We start from the raw sequence: 16310 nt of genomic DNA, 5'->3' as shown, positions 1-16310 counted from the left end.
AGAATGGGAGCTCCTCCAGCAAAGTGTATCAGAGGCCTCAAGGCTGCCATGGCACAGTCACCTCCAGAAAATGACCAAGGAGAAAAGCTCAGTAGGACTGAGCAGTAAGAGAGACAGTCTGGAATTCAGAATGTTTATGTACCATGTTCAGAGAAATAAAAAAGGAAAAATGAAAACAACCAGCATTAATTAGAAGACCGAAGTTCAAGGAAAAACACATAGACAAGCAGGGCCAAGATGAGGGAGTCTGATGGCAAGCATAGTAGTGGGGAGAAATTAGACACCAGATCTGAACTTTGTGGCAAGAGGTCCAGCCCCAGCAAGCCAGGAGAAAGGGCCTCTGAGCTTGTGCCCACTGCAGCAGCCCTGTGGAACTCCCCAGGAGGAGAAGAGGGATTCTGATGACCAGGCTATAAAAAGCCTTGCCACAGAAGAGCCCAGCAGCTTGCAGGAGTGGGAGTGGGGCTCCAGTAAAAAGCAACCATTTCCCCTCCTGTCAGCCAGGGAATGCTAGCAGGATGGAGGCAGTGTGGAGCACCTGCAGGTGGGAGGATCCCTGCTTTCTGCCAGGGGTGTGTGGGGAGGGTGAAAGGGTGGTCAGGGGGTCCTCTCTGTTCTGCTGAGGGAATGGGGAAAGTTTCTTCTCCCTCCCGTTGCTTAGCCATTGTGTCTGGGTGCCAGCGCCAGCCTGATGCTGGGTGTCACACTAACAGGTCCTTCTGGCTGTGACATTTCTAAAGTGTCTTTTCAGATGCCAGCATCACAGCTGATTCATGCCCAGGCAGCGAGCGGGGCCAGAGACGCTGTCAGGATCACTCCCACATTCAATTACTCACGGCAGCCTGTGCATACACCTTGTCACTTGACCTAACCCCCTGTCCCTTCCCAGAGGCAGAGGTGCTTCCAGCAGCAGAGGGCTGCTGTCTATTAGAGGCGCAGGTGCCTCTGTCCTGTCTTCCCTCCTCCCTACAAAACACCAGCTGAGGAAGCCAGACTCCACAGGGAGGTTAAAGAGAGGATGAAACCACTGGCTCCACATCTATCAGCTCCCACAGCCTTCATATGAAGAGCACAAGGGACTACTGTTGATGCCAGGTCAGGAGACTGTGAGAAGCAGCAGAGAAAGATGGAAGGGGGAAAAATGGGTGCTGAACTGGGACCCACAGTACTAGCCTGGGGCTTTGCACTTGGCAGATCCTCATCACAGAAGACAACTTTGTGGCACTATTACCAGTCAGCACTTCTCCCTCCCTCACTTTCCCTTTCATCTAGGTTGCTGCAGTAGCATTTAATGACACAACAGATGTATTCATTTGCATCTTTATACAGATCTCTAAGCTCTACAAATGGGTGGGTGGGCATGACCCCATTTCCCCAAATTATTCAACACCTTTCAGTTTTGCATTTTTCTCTTTTCTAATGTTTTTTTGAAGTATAGAGAAGCAGCAGTGGAGAATTACTTTGCCGTTTTCTCTCGAGCATCTGGGACCCGATCACTCCTCTGTCCATGTGAATCTCCTTTACACGCCAACAGGAGCCACGGAGATGTCTGTGCACAGACACACTGCCTCCTCCACCAGGTTCACACGCTTCCTGGAGAGGGGAAAAGCCACACATTCACCTGGCATGAACCTTCCACGCTACATGGAAGGTTCCCATGGGGGAGAAGTAAGGGAAAAACAAGTGACACCCTGTCTGTTTATCAAGGGTGATGACCGTTCTGTTGCTGCCATCAAATGTGTGGTTGCATTTGGAGTTCTGTGGGTGAGGTAAAGCACTTCCTCTACACCATCTGGAGGCGGTGTTTCTGCAGAGCTGCTCGAGGCACACTCCATGCTGGTGACTCAGGGTGATGCTACTGCCAGCATGGAAGATGTGTCAGCACAGTGGGATGCTGCTGTGTGCTCCTGAGAGCTTCCTCTGCCCAGTGCCCAGGTCCCTGGCCCTCAGCCAATGGGTACCCAGCTACAGCAAGAGGGTTTTAATGGGTGGGGTCCAGGTTCACAGACAATGCCAGTTTCCATGGGAAAATAGCCCATGTTGCATTGCCTGTGAGTCTGGATCTCTGCCTGATAGCTGCACAGATTGAGGACAGATGACAAGGAGAGGAGTAGAAAGGAGGGGAGAGTAAGGGCTGTTTCTTACTGGGATGTCATATATACTTAGGCAGTACAACAGAGGGGCCATCCCAAATGTTGCATCATGAGGTCGCATACATAGGAGGGAAAAGCTCCTGTCCTGACTCTCTTTCTACCTGTCCCTCCCTCTGACCAGGTGACTCTGGGGTATTGTGACAATGAGAAGCTCTTGGTGTGTCACCCCAGGAGAGCAATGAGTGAGGTTGCTGGTTGCCATAGGCAGAGATCATCACCAGTTTAATTTATGGGTTGTATTTTGTACATAAAGCCATGGCTACAGATATAATGTAATCCTGCCACTCTGAGTGTGCTGAGCACTGCTGTCAATCAAAGGTGCTTTGCATCGTTACATTTTCATATAAATATGTATGTCCTTTTGCTAACAGTATTATTATTTATTATTTGTGTTACTGTCACGCCTCAAGGCTTCAGCCGGGACCAGGTTCCTGTTGTGCTCGGTGTCTCACACACATGGTGAGAGGCAGACTGTGTTCTGCACAGCTTCCAGACTAAACACACCATAACAGGCACAGTCTGTGGTCCATAAGTAAAAAAATGCATTTTGAAGTGCTGGATCCAGCTCACCAGTGGCAGAGCTGGGAGCAGACCTGAGCTTGTGCTGACTTCCTATCCAACAACCTTTCCACTTCAGTGCTGAAATCTTGGTACCTTTGGCTTCTTTTGAAGAAGTAAGTGGGTGAGATGTTTTACAAGATGGAAACTCCCTTTGAACCCTCTTTCTGAGTGCCCCCATGTGCAGGACAGTCAAGATGCACATGGAGAAGGAAAAGGTGCATTGGGGAGGGAGAGGTCCTGTCCATCAGAAATCAGACAGTGACTCCCTCTCACTGTCATCCCTGTGCAGGAACCAGCAGTGACCCCTCTGATGCCAGAGACACGGCACCCCACAGCCCAGCCCATGGACACTGTCAGGAATGTACCCTAGGCCTCTAATGGGGGATTTTTTCCTCCTGTCAAAGCCCTGGCTGCACCTGAGCACAGGGGGTTCTTCTCTGAGCCCTGTAAAAGGGGAGTCTCTTGGCTTTTGGTAGCAGTGGATGGGGCAAGGCCTGCCTGGTGCAGGAGGGTTAAGGGCCTGTCCTGTACTGGTCCCAGTTAGTCCTGTCTCTCTCCATAGTGGGTGGGACCCCAAGGCCATGGCCAGTCACAGGATCCCAGCCCTGCTGCACCAACTACAAAAGCTACTTCTCAAAAGTTACTCCATTCTGTGGTGCTAAGGAAGGGTGACACTGCTGGGACAGGCAACTCTGGAGGGGACACAAGAGAGAACTGAAAAGTGGAGGAAGAGGAGGAGATGTGAGGATGCACAAAAGGAGACACAGCAGCAGATACTGGAGGAGGCATGTGGAACAGCACAGGGCTTGGAAGGACTTTTGAAGAGAAGGGCTCCATGCTGGGGTAACCTTGGGAGGGCACTGTGCCTCTGGGGGACCCACACTGGAGGAGGGACACTCCTCAATGGACAGCAGCCCGTGGCTGACCCAGGATGGAGAAGGGTGCTAGTGAGAGGAAAGAGCAGGGGAAGAAAAGAGCAAAAACCAGGAGAAGCAGCAAGAAAAGGGCCTCCTTACACTGCCCATCTCCTCACCAATGGTATGGGCAGGGACTGGGTGTAAAACACAGTGAAAATTGAGGGAAGGGGGCTGGTGGGAGAGAGAGATGCTGGGCTGAAAGCTGAGCCTGGGGAATAGGAAAGAAAGAAGCTTCCCTTGGTGTTTCATTATCTAAATCTTCTTTGTTTTCCATCAGCCAGATCAGTAAGTAAAGTTTATGTTAATTGGGAATAAATCAAATTCAGTAAAATTCCCTGAACTGAGACTGTTTTGCCTGCAACAGACACATATGAAAAAATTGGAGGCTTTTAGCTGACAAGGCTGTAAGGAAAAGCTTCAGAAGGCAATTCAGGATTATTGACAACGCCCTCAAAGCAGAAGTAGAGTGAAAAAGGCCCCCAGTATTTATCTTATTATGAATCAATACATGGCAAGTGCATGTGCAAGAGCAAAAACCAGCAGGTGACAATGGAATGGCAAAATGTTGGTGGCACAGGAGTCCAAGACTTGACATCTAGGTCACAGCTGCTGAACAGATCTGGTGTGACCAAAGGAACACTGAGTATTTTAATACATCCAGGTTTCCAGTCTTCGTGAACCAGCCAAAAAGAAGCAAAAAACAACTGCACACTCTCCAGTTCTCACCTCCTCTGCAGAACCACATCACTAACCCACCAGGGCAGCCAATGACCAGGCGTGCTGGCAGAAGAAACACTGGCAGATGTAAAAGCTGTAGGTCCCATCCACTGCACACCGGTTCCCCTGTGCAGGTGTGGGCCAACCTGCACACTTCGCCACATCTGCAACAATTCTGTATCACAGTCACAGCCGACACTGCTACAGAAATCCACTGGATTTCTGCTCCAAGTGTAGGGCAAGCTTCTTTCCAGACCAATACAGCTGGGACATCCAATACAATTCAGAAAATCCAGAGCACCTCTTCTGTCTCTCAGATGGCAAAATTCCACTTTATTTTGCCTGAAAGTAGGTCCTTTCTTCTGCATATGCTGATAGGATCTATGTTATATCCAAATTGCCTTTACTCTAACTTGAGCCTATAAATGGCCTGTTGAGGTGTACCTCAAAAAACCCCACAGAACTGTGCCTGTAAACTCCAACATCAACACCCAGAGAGAGAATCTCAAGGTTCCCTATCGAAACAGCTAGTGAAATTTAATAACACCAATGGCAGTCAGATTTATGTAACTTTTATGAAATCAATAGTACTGGACTCTGCAAAATGACTTGAAGAGCAAGACCCCATACAAATGTAATTAAGCACAGATGGCAGCGTGCTCTCTGTGCTCGTGAGCAGCACTGCAAAGCTCTGTTCGCTTTAACATGAACAGCAGTTGCCTTGAACTTGCTGCAGCTGATGTAGAAATGCCTTTGTCCCTAATCAAGGCTGCTTTTAATGTAATGGTCACTCATTTAAATAAGGCTGGTGTTCGAGGTTCGGTGCTCCGCAGGAAACAGGTGGGAGAGGAGATGGAGATTGTGACATGAAGTTTCAGATAGAGCATCCAAACCTCATTCAACTGACTTCTACCTCATGTTTTCCCCAAAGCAATGTCAAAAGATTTATTTGCAGTGTGGGACCACTACCTCCTTTCCACCCCAAAGCAATCTAAAGGCTTAAGTGGGTTCATGGCACAGGGCAGTGAGTGCTGTGCTGAGCACTCATCCCTTTGAAGAAGCCCCAGCCACACCCTCCTGCAGCTTCACGCAACGGCCTTTTCCTTCTCATGTCCCATGCCACCAGCACTCCCATCCCCTCCACCTGGCACCCTGGCTCACAGGGTCACACATGCAGCAAGGGACAAGAAAATACTCTGGCATTAAGACCTGTGTAAAGTGAGCAGAAGGTGGCAAGATTCCAGGTAGTACACAAAACATAAATGTAGGTGGTTGAGAAACGGATGGGGGAGAAATGGCAATCACAGGTTTTTTCAGTTTTCCTTAACTGAATGTTTTCAGCACAATTTTCCTGTTGGATAAAAGGCACATGGAGGTAGAGAGGTGGATGTCACAAAACTGTCATCAGGCTGTTTTCGACACTTATTTTCTGAAATTTGAAATGACACTGAAAGTTGAAGATTTGAAAAAAAAAAATTCTTCACAGAGTTATCTGTACACCTCTGTCATAATCCTAAAAGGACAGATATTTTTAACAGCCTCAGGATAAAAAACATGTTCAGAAAGTTCTGAAAAGCTCAAGTGCTGTTACAACACAAAAATACTTTTAATCATTAAAGGCATGCCTCTTTAACCTTCTCTGCTGCCTCTGACACGTTCCCCAGCTTTGACTAACATCTCTCTCCCCCAGCAGGGCAGTGTGTCTGTGCACATGGACCCTGGGATGTCGCCTCACGGGCAGCTGGAGCTGTCACTCCCCCGCAGAACCAGCCTCGAAAGGCTCTATTCAAGCACAGTTATCTAATGCAGTGGTTTTCTACTTCCTCAGCTCTGCTAATGGCTTATGGACTATGTCAGAGGGAAACACAAAAGGTAAAGAAAAGTCTCTCTAATATCTCCAAAAGTCAGTTGATGATAAAGGGATCTGTACCACTGCTAGGCCATTTTTAGAGGTACACAAATAGGATTGAAAGCCATGGTGAGGTGCTTCAGTGTGCACTGAGCCATATGTATTATTCTGCCCTTCTCTAGCTGCTGGCTACTTCAGTATAACCAAAGGGAGGAACACCTTACCAATTTAGTCAGGAGTTGTGGAAAATTTAAAGTTGAAGACTATAACTTTTTTTTCCTTTTCTAGTTTTGGTCTTTATTCTACTTTCTTATATTTGTGCCATCTCTTTTCTTTAGACCCCTCTCATCTATTCATTGAATCTGTTTTCACTGCTGAACCTGTTGTCTCCTACTAGTAGTAAATCTCTTGGGATGGTTTCTTGGTGTGAAAGTATAATTTTGTTTTTACTGTGTTCATGAAAACTCATAAATCTAAATTGCAGAATATTATTACATGAAACACCACCAAATCAAATTAATTTTGTATAGGTGAGTTTCTGTCAATCTCCTCACACTATAGCTCACAAAACCCCCAAATGTTCTTATTTTCAAGGTGTTTAGTTTTTATGTGGTTGGGCTTTTTTTTTCTGTTTGTTGCCGTATTTCCTTTTCCACTCATTAGAGTATTTATAGGGTTTGGGGTTTTTTGCTGTTTAAAAGCCTGGTCTTTTTATCATGGTCCTTGTAGTGACATTATAAACAAACATATAATTATATTACAATGTCATCAATTGTCTTACAAGACTGTAGTACTTCATTAGAGGTTAGTTGGATGCTCAGTTTCCCACAAGTGTGCCTGGATCTCCCCCTTCAGTGTAGTGTGTGTGACTGATCCATTTCACACTCTGAATGCCTTGTCTGTTTGGATGATGAGCTTATGGGGGAAGGGAGCATCTGCTCTCCACATTTGCATGGAGCTCCATACACTGAGGATCTCTTCTTAGCTGGCCACTACCTGTGGCCATAATCTTCATGATTACTAGTGGAAAATAGCTTGTTTTAACTTGAGAGATTTCTTCAGCTGCTGGGATTTTTTTTCTCTGAAATTATTAAAGCCATTTTTTCTCTGTGAAGATTATTTTATTTCCAAACATATACATAATGTACAGTCACCAAAGTTTAGATTAAGTGCTTAGATTGAGGGAAACGAGAATTAAAAATAATTCCTTAAAAAAAGACATTCAACATAAGTTATTCTTTTTTACAGTTTCTCCTCTTACTATTCAAAGGTTTCTCTGATAGTTTTACTGTATGAGGGGATTTATCTGCAAATTTGAGACTTCTGCCCTAAATTAGTGAGAATTAGGAGCCTTCACAATAGTAAAGTTAGGGCCTAATAAGCCTTTTGTGTGTAACAGCAATCAAAACATAAATGCACTCGTCTTCTTCCTTTTCATTCCCCTCTAAGAGCTCAGCAGAGCCACTACTTCTCTTTAAAGCTTCTTTCCAGCAAGGTTGTAACAGAACTGAGGTCCCAGAAGATGAAGGATTTTTTTTCTTAGATCTCCCAAGCAACATTCTAGGTTAATAGTGCTGCCTTCACTCTTTCCCCATCATATACCTGTTTAAAAGGAGCAAACACCTTCCAGTATGCCGGCCCGATATAGTTCAGGTGGGGGAAGATCAATGTCTTATGGCTTTGGTTAAGTGATTGCCTTTTATGGCTTCAGTTGCTTTTAGGATTTGCTCCTTCTCACATATATCAGACAGAGAAGCAATAACAGCATTGCCTTAACTGGCTGCTTTTGTGTTTAAAGCAATGATTTCTTGTGCTCATGCACTGCCATGTTTTCTTGCTGGGATCCCTTGCTGAATTTTACCACATCATCCCAGTTATCCCAGTTCACAGGGCTGTGAAATAGCCCAAGAAGTACCACGACACACATTTGATTAATGGATAGGCACTCATTCTGTCACTGTGACAATCACAATGCATTCTCTGCAGTACTGCTGTCAAAGCTAGAGCTCGCCAAGTAGCTCGTGTCCCCTTCCAGAGGGGCTGGCTGCCACCAGGATGCATCTCCCATCTGCAGGGGTCTGCTCACCCTCCTGCAGCACCTCAGCTTGGTGCTCCTGAGGGGTCAGCCTTGCTCTGAGAGCAGGGAGAAGGCAGGGGAAGGCTGGCAGTGACAGCCGGACCTTAATCACCGGAGCAGCTTCAAAGGCCCATGTCACACTCAGTAGCATTCCTGCGGAGGTTCCTACTGCAGCTGCACCTCTGGTCTGTCACTGCCTATTAATGCATTTTCTGGCCCTGCTGCTCCACCCCTCCAAAGGCAAGCTCCCTTCAGCCACTGCCCTGCATCATGTTTAAGTGTGTGCTTAGCCCTTAACACATGATTTCATCCTGCTGAAGCCAAAGGGCACTGAGCACTGGCTGAAATACCCTCTGGAAGGTGAACAGGCACCTACGGCCCTGGCAAGGCCAAGTAAAAAGCAAATGCAAAGGAAGACTTTCTCTGTCAGTAAACAAAACAAAGCAAGCTGATTTTTAAACCTTTTAGCATGTCTGGGTGTCTTTTCTGCCACTGATGAAGGATAAACAATGCAATTATTAATTATTGATGATCGCTAATAAGAATGATGATTATCATCACCATCATCCAGCCTTGCCATTCCTGCCACCTCTCTAATCAGTGTGATCTCACTGTTATTATACATAATTGCAATCTTCCAAGTCGGGGTAGGAAAAGAAGCAACCTTGCAGTGTAAATACTAAATACTTGGTATAACAAGAGTGAGAGCTCCCCGGCTTGGAGCACAGCTAAGCGGAGTCACGGGCTTCCATTCTTTTTAATTTACCATCTGTTCTGTATGACACAGCCTGTGTCTCTTTAGGGTTTAGTACCCATTTATTATCCAAAAGCCACCTCTGCCTGCTATTAAAATCACGTTGGAGTGATTTAGAGAGGGAATCCGTCCATTTGCCCAAGTGGAAAGATGTGTCATCAGCATAAACCTGAATGCAGCTGCCTTTCTGGACTCCGGGGCTGGGAAATGCCTCACCAGCACACACACATTCTGTCAGCTCCAGCCCCTTCCCTCCCCTGGCAGAGTCCATTGCCATGGGCTTGGCATCACACAGCCCCTTGTCTCCTGCTCCTCCCTTGTGTTACACACACACTTTTCCATTGTGCCTTTTCCTCTCTGTCTGTGTCACAAAAGGGACAGGAGTGAGCACCATCCCACTGATACACCACCTTCTTTTTCATTTTAACTCCAGCCTCCCCGATCATTACCCTCTGTCTGTCACAGACTGAGCCAGCACACTCATTATTCTTCCCTCTCCATTCCCTTTAATCATTCACTCTAATATAAATCTGACCATGTGAGCATGTTCCTTACCCCTTTATTTTCTAACATGCACTTTTTCCCACATCCTCACACTCAGATTTACCTCCTCTCCTCATTTCCAGCTTTCATGGTTCTCACCATTATTTAATAAAACACAGCACAAATGAAGATAATTGCCATCACTTCCACAGTCCCTTGGGACATCTCAGAAATCTCCCACAGGTACCCAGGCCAGCATCTCACCCTAATAGTGAATGACTGTTAAACTAAGCAAGAGATTTCCAACCCTCTCTGCAAACTGAGCCCAACAATGCCCTCTCTACCTCCATGGCTTTAGCCACTTCCAATTAACCAAGCAGCTCAGAGCTGTCCTCAGGGATCCAGGACAAACGGGATCCAGGCTGAACACAAGTTCAGGATGGCAAAACAATTAAATGCAAGGTGTCTTGGCTTCAGAATCCTGGGGCAGAGCTTCTGGGGGACAGGCACCCTGTGGCAGTCTGTAGCCCTGAGCTCAGTCCCTACTGAGCCATCAGGGGGGATACAGGTGGCAAAGCTCCTGCACAGCAGAGAGGGGACAAGGTGGTACTGGTGCTGCTGTGCACATCCTGCTGTTGGTGCAGATACCAAAGGGAGACTTTTTGAGCTCTGAAAGTGTAGGGTCTCTGCTGGTTTGCTGAGACAACAGCCATTTTGTTCTCAGGCTCACTACAGCAGAGGCTTGTGTGCTACACGTTCCCACAGAGGGTGGAAGATTAATAGAGCCGTTGTCCCAACTTAAAACATTTTAATGAAAACTCTGGCATCACTGATGTGTGTCCTTGCTTGCTGTTATTTTTTCTTACCTAATTTACCTGATAGACTACAGTTGGGGGGGAGAAGAAAGGAGAAAGAAGACAAGGGAATAATGGGTATGATCTCAACAGAAATTCTGAATTGATTCAAAATTAATTCCTCCTCTCTATTTTGAATCAATACTTCAAAATCAAAATCTCAATTTTTGTTGTAGCCTCTCATGCCTTTTATTTTCCCCACATCAAACACACTAAAATATAATCTGGAGTTCTTAACTTTTTTCTTTTTTAAAAAAACAAACAATAGCTTGAAAATGAAATTACATGTTATGATGTTTTGGCATTTCATTTAGAAGTGATGATTTGAAATGCTAGTTACAATCAAATCATTTTTCTGGAGGGAGTGAGCACCTGATTTCTAAAGGTTTGATGGGCCATTTAATCCCCATGGTGGGGCAAAAGACAGGAGGCATCCCAGACACAGCATTGGCTTCCCTCAGAGAACAGTAGGACTGCATAAGCTCAGAAAGCAGGAAACAGTGTCATGAGATGAGCAAGGGCTCAGTCTGATTTTGGTATTATAAATTCTAGAGCTACTGGAAGAGGAGTGCAGTGGGAAAAGCACATCTCCCTCACCTGTCCTACCTTGCCCTGTTGTCCCATGCCTTTTCTGTCGGGTTTATCCAGACAGAGCACGCCTCAGCCTGAAAGAAAAGCAGCATGCCAGGGTGTGCTCTTCTATTTGTCCCCAGAGAGCCCCAGGGCTGCAGGGAAAAGAGGCTGGAAAAGCCTGACTGCCTGCTCTAGGGAAGGAGCAGCTGCTGCACTGTCGCTCTGGGCAGCGAATGATGCCCCTGACAGCACCTCTCACCACCATCAGCTGGGGCACAGCAACCAGTCCAGCCCCATATCTCCACCAAGCAGGAGCTGACAGATGAGCACTGCACAGGAGAGCAGTGAGGGGCTGGTTGGGAAGCCTGAGCTGGAGGACACAAGTGGGCTGCAGCGCAGGAGGGGCCACTGGCAAAATGATGAGGGAAGCCCCGGGCTGGGAGGGCCACAAGTTAATGCAAGTGAGTAATGTGGTGCATTAGTAGAGACGTGTGCATAGGGGAAGCCATGAAGAGCTAAGTTTAGCTCTAGTCAACTCCATCAGTCTTTCACTTTCATGAGCACTAAAATTGACTGAAACTCAAAATATGTATTTTAAAAAATGAGAAAGGAAAAGAAAATGTCCGGTTCCTGTAAGATGATCAATAACAGCCAGTCCTAGAGATGACTTTTTCAGCCACAGAGAAACAACTGTTATTGTTGAATTGCTTGGGAACTTTGCCAGTGGACAAAGATAAACCAATAATGTCAAAGAGAGGAGGGGTGAGATTGCTGAAACCTTAGCTACAGTAAGAGGGTTGATGGAAACGCTTTCAAGGGGCATGTGGCAGGCCTCACAGCAAGCAATCAGCTCCAGCCAGGCACCAGGAAAAGCAAGGGCTGGGAGACCACACACCTCTGCCACCTCCACACCACGGCTGCTGCAGCTGCCACAGGAGATGGCACAGGATGCTGCACCGACCTGCTTCAGGGGCTGCAACCATGGCATGGGATAAACAGGCAGTGTGGGCTCTTGCAGGACTCTCCAGGCAACACTTTCTTGCCCTGCAGTCCTACTTGACTTCTCCTGCTTCCTTAGAGGTGTGAAGCCCAGAAGTGCAGGCGCTGCTGGGCAGGAGCAAGAGGCACCTGTGGAGCAGCCCTGTGACCTCAGGAGCGAGTTCACTCTCTGCTACCAGAGCTGCCTGAGACATGCATCATTTAACACTGCTAAAATGCCCCTACCAAGGCTTTATTTCTGTAGCTATGTGCCCTGTGGCTCTGCAGCCATCCCTTGCAAGCTTAGGACTCATCCAGACATGATGGACCTCCCTACCACATGACATTGCACCAGAGCAACCTCTCTCTGACTGCCCTTAAAAGGGCTCTTCCAGGGCAGTGGAAGCAGTTGGTAGGCTGCTGACTGTAATAGTTTTGACTGTGAAGGTCTCCAGGGAAAACCAGAGCAGTCACAGGGCCATAGTTCTCTGAGTTTTTGCCATTTCATCCTGGACAAATAGTAAATCTCATTCCTTAAAATAAAATCCTTTGTATGCTGTGAAGCAGTGCACTGAGGGCTGTTTCTCACAAGACCCTTTATTCGTATGACACCAGCCACATGACACCAAGGCACAACTTTGGGCCATGGTGTCCACTGACAATAGATGGAAAGGCCCTGGGCAGACCCCAATTTGTGCCTGTGAGAGATAGGCTGTTCTGTCTAATCTTGACCTTTTAAAAGTTTCCAAATACTCACTTCCATCACTACAGAAAAATCACTGCACATTCTGCAGTTTGTGTGTTTTGTTCAAAATTTCCCAGAACTCAAACCCAAAACCAGCCAGTTCTCTGGGTGATACTATAGGGGCAGCTGAGTCAGGGGGTGCCAGAGAAACTTGCTGGTGGACACAGAACCAGTGAAAGCAAGAGCCAAACCCAAAACACAGGGATCCTGCTTTTCAGGGCTGTCCTTTGCAGTATCTGTGGATCGATTTAGTGCAATACAATAGCCCTTGACTGCAAAATTATGTTTCCTGGCAGTTCATGCTCCTGGTGGCAGTGAGGTAATCATCCCTTCCTCACTGTCATGTGCTTTTTGTACATCATGGGGACATGGAATCTTAGAAGGGTTTGGGTTGGAGGGGACCTTAAAGATCATCGAGTTACACCCCAGTGCCATGGGCAGGGACTCCTGCTACTAGACCAGGTTGCCCAAAGCTCCAGCCATCCTGGCCTTGAACACTCCCAGGGATGGGGCATCCACAATTTCTCTGGGCAACCTGTGCCAGTGCCTCACCACCCTCACAGTATAGAACTGCTTCCTAGTATCTAATTTAAATTTACTGTTTTCCAGTGTAAAGCCATCCCCCCTTGTCCTATCACAGGGTCACTGGCCGCTTGACAAAGGAAGTTAGTTAGGTCCTGTGTTGCAGAATGGGAAACCGAGGCACAGAGGAAAGCAAAATTACTTACCTGAGGTTATTCAGGGGGCCAGTGGGAGATTTGAATCTAAAACCATGAACTCACAAGAACTCAAGGTCTTTCGAGTCTTACGTCAGCAAACATTCCATTCTGAATGCAGACATCTGTTGCTACGTTTATGAATGGGGAGAGAGGGATGTCCTCTGCAGTATTTTGGATCCCTGCAGCCCACACTGATTTGGACCTTTCAGAGGTTGCAGCTTCATCACTGTCAAGAATAACTCAGATCCCACAGGGATGGAGAGAGCCTCAGGTTACCACACCTGCAATGGGCATTAGAGCACATTGATTCTGCAGGAGTCCCATAAAAGCCTTGCACCTCTGACCTACCAGATGAGATTTTTAGCTTAGAAACCATTTATATGGCATTCTCTGTCCTCAGCCCCTCTGCTAACAGAGATGGTTCTTTGGTGCCAGCACTTGTGTCTGCAAGGACATCTCTCCCTGCTTTGGAACACACAGACCACAGAGGAGTCACCACAATCCCCTGCTGGCTGCTCAGTCCCACCAGCTGTCACACAGGTCCCCACCTCTCCAGCAGAGTCCCTTGCTCCCCTCCCTCTCCATGTTTGTGTTGCTCTTTAAATGGCTTTGTTTTGCTTAAGCATCCCTTTTCAAGTAATGTTTAGCTTCCAGTTGGAATGAGCTCCAGGAAGCATGGCCGGGCCCCTGCCTGGAACAAGGGCCTGTAATTTACGGTGAGTTATGTTTCAATTACCTCGGTGTTATAGCGTCTTGGTGAGGGCAGGCATTATGTCATGTCAGGGATACGGGAGAGGGAGAAAATACAGACGCTCCCATTACAGCCAGTGATGGAACAGTTTTAATAATACTGCAGGAAAAAAATAAAGAGAAGGGGAGTGCAAATGACTTTCCAGCCATACCATTACTGCACATTAGTAACCCAGCGCAGCCAGGGAGAGAGAGGGGGAGCGTGAAGTGGGGAAAGGAGAGGCACAGCTAAGTGACAGGAAAGAAGAAAAGGGAGAGGAGAAGGAGGGGGCAGAGAAAGGGAAAAATAGGGTGAGGCAGGAGGGAGGGAAAGATGGAGAGAGGGACAGAGAAGGGCATCAGAGGGGCAAGGAAAGAGGCTGAGTGAGAGATGCAGAAGGAAGGGTGGCAGAAGAAGGATGTGGTCCTCATAGAGTTACAGAGGGAGGCTCACTGCCTCAGCCCCACCGCAATCCCACCCCACAGCCAGCTGCCATGCACCCCACACCTCCACTGGCCCTGGCTCCACTGTGGGGAATGGCAAGGCAGGCAAGAAGCTTCAGGAACAGGGAGGAGAAGCAATCACTATTAGGCTTTGGTGAGCGATATTGCTTTGCAGCTAGAACAAAGCACTCGACTTTCCAATAATAACAATCTACTTTTTTTTTCTTTTAATCAAATTTCCTTTGTCATTGTGGCTTTTCTTAATTTTGCTTCAGCAGGGTAAGCCTCTCACTTCCAGCTTGCTGCCTCAATCGACACTCTGCCTCACCCTCAGTCACTCCTGCCCATATGTGCCAGCACGCTCTCTCCTTCTTTATTTTCTTGACACAAATGGCAGTCATTGCTCAGAGAATGTGCTGGGTGAGCCTGCTTTGTAATTCAAACCTTTTATTCAGGTTACTATTATGTACTAAAGAGGAAAATATGTATTGGCTAAACGGCCTCCTTACTGATGGTCCCCAGGATGGAAGGGAAGGGCTTGGGCACAGGACCTTATGTGAACCTGCTGTCTCCCTGCCTTGCTCATCTCTTACCTGGTAATTCAGCTCCTTTTCATTGCCACCTGCATTCCCACTGCAGGGAGTAAACCCTGTGGTTGAGATGAATTTATGCCTTTTGTCAGTGTTCATGCTTGACAGTGGGCTCAAGGACCAAGAACTTTGGGCATATCAAACAGCCAACAGGAAGGTCAGGGTTGAAAATTGGGAGTATAGTTTGAAGGAAGCATGAATAAGTGACATTTTCCCTCTACCTGGGTAATTTATACCAGTATAACTACAAGAGATCAGTACCCAACTGTGTAGGCTTATTCCACCCATGCTATGCCAGAAAGCCTCAGCAAATCCAAGGCAGGGATTCCCCACCATGACAAATGGCTTCATGCTGCTGTACCAATAAAAAATAAAAGCTGCCTGCCTGTCACTCAGATTTTGGTTTTCCACAATGCTGTTAGTAGAGTTAGGGGATAATACTGCAGCGTTTCAAGCTGTGCACCTGCATCCTTTCAGTACCATGTCTGTACAGCACCAGTGGCCACAGTGGTGTAGATGTGAGCTGAACCAGGCACTGCCACATGGAGGCACATCTCTCATGGTTGCAATAAGGGGCACTTCCTGCCTCATGGCAGTTATGAGAAAACAGGACACCAAATGATCTGGTTTCATTCTCAAAGAACATGCATAGGCAGCCCCTGTTCCAGTGCAAAGCCTGCAGGACCATTTTCCCCATCAAAATGTCATGATCATCAGTGTGGGTTTGCACTGCATCAGCAGCTTACCACTGTAAGACTGGCATGTTTGCCATTCAGGTACAAAGATCCCAAATGCTGGTTCAACCTGCTGTGCTGCAGGCACCCCAGCCCTCCTGTGCAGTGTGTGGTGTGTCTGACTGATGGCAGCTGGGGGCTGCAGCTCCCACAGGGCTCTTCTCTGTGGTGCTCACACCTCACTTGTCACATCAAAGCTAGGGGACAGCTCTGCCTCCCTCCCAAAGGCATCTGGATGACACTGTGGTTGGGCACATGTAGTGCAGGCAGGGGGATATCAGAGGTCAGGGGACTGCTGCCAGAAATTTAAAGTGGAGGCTGCCTAAAAACATTCTTTATCCACTGGCTTACCCCAAATTTACAGGATGACACGGACAGTAGAGGAAATTATTAGGGTGAGCCAAGTTCCACATCAAGGAGTTAACCTTTTCTG

Source organism: Melozone crissalis, unplaced genomic scaffold (genome assembly GCF_028551555.1).
Source record: "Melozone crissalis strain CALT ecotype California unplaced genomic scaffold, PUWL_Pcris_2 ptg000008l_1, whole genome shotgun sequence".
Lineage (NCBI taxonomy): Eukaryota > Metazoa > Chordata > Aves > Passeriformes > Passerellidae > Melozone > Melozone crissalis.
The sequence above is the reverse complement of the archived record's forward strand: the minus strand, read 5'-3'. Positions refer to the sequence as shown.